At 47.9% G+C, this 1,318-nt stretch overlaps 1 pseudogene; it reads left to right on the forward strand.

Moving 5' to 3' along the window:
- The first annotated feature begins 577 nt into the window (after nucleotides 1-577).
- Nucleotides 578-1,318, forward strand: LOC102817544 (annotated as a pseudogene).

The following is a 1,318-nucleotide window of genomic DNA, read 5'->3' on the forward strand; positions in this document are numbered from 1 at the left end:
AACCGACTCCACAGCACACAACCACCACCACTTCTGACATGTTTCTTTCTTCTCCTTGTATGTCTTATAGTTTTAACTTATGACTAGTGATGATATGTTATTCAGTACTTCTATCTTCATTGTTGGACTCCTGGTGTGGTCCTATAGGCTAAGTACTGGACTGTGAACCACAAGATCGGCTATTCACATCCCTTGGCTGTTCCTATAAAGGGTCCCTATGAATCAGAATCGACTCCATGGCACTTAACAACAACATCTTCATTGTTAATTGCACTTTTTGATCACATAAGCAGCCCACTTTTAACGTATTTAATATATTTGCCCTGTATTCAATTTTTTCTGATAATAACATGACCAACTTGGTTTCTCTTTGCATTTGTAGGGTACAGTTTCCTTTAGGAGTGTCTCAGTGTTTCTCATAATATTGGGATTTGCTTTGTGATCCATCTAAAAGTTCTCTCCACTCTCTTCCAGCACTCTATATGGCGGATTCTTTTCTTTCTTAATGGTCTCCTTCTTACACTATTATTGATATTAATTAATTTTGCAATTTAAAATTTATATGCTGCCGCCCAAGATGCCGAAGGGAAAGCAGGCCAAGGGTAAGAAGGTGCTTGCTATTGTCCAGAGGCAAGAGGTCAAGAAGGTGGTGAATCCCCTGTTTGAGAGAAGGTCCAAGAACTTCGGCATCGGACAAGCATCCAGACCTCACCCGCTTTGTCAAATGGCCCCGCTACATCGCGGTGCAGAAGCACCAAGCTGTCCTCTACAAGCGGCTGAAAGTGTCCCCTGCCATTAACCAGTCCCCCCAGACTTTGGACCACCCGACAACCACTCAGCTGCTGAAGCTGGCCACAAGTACCCGCCGGAGACGAAGCAGAGGTTGCTGGTAAAGGGGATGTCCCCACCAAGAGGCTCCCCCCGTTCTGCACGCTGGGGTCAACGCTGTCACCACTCTGGTGGAGAACAAGACCCAGTTGGTGGCGGTCGCACACGACGCGGACCCCATCGAGTTGGTTGTCTTCCTGCTGGCCTTGTGTCGTAAAATGGGGGTTCCCTACCGTATCATCAGGGGGCAGGCCCAACTGGGACACCTGGTCCACAGGAAGACCTGCACCACTGTGGCCCTCACACAGGAAAACTCGGAAGACACAGGAGCTCTGGCTAGCTGGTGGAAGCCACCAGGATCAATTACAACAATAGATACAACAAGATCCGAAGTCACTGCGGAGGTAACGTCCTGGGCCCCAAATTGGTGGCTTGCATTGGCAAGCTGGAAAAGGCAAAAGGCAAAGAACTGGTTACCAAATTGGGCTAA

Source organism: Chrysochloris asiatica, unplaced genomic scaffold (genome assembly GCF_000296735.1).
Source record: "Chrysochloris asiatica unplaced genomic scaffold, ChrAsi1.0 scaffold00004, whole genome shotgun sequence".
Lineage (NCBI taxonomy): Eukaryota > Metazoa > Chordata > Mammalia > Afrosoricida > Chrysochloridae > Chrysochloris > Chrysochloris asiatica.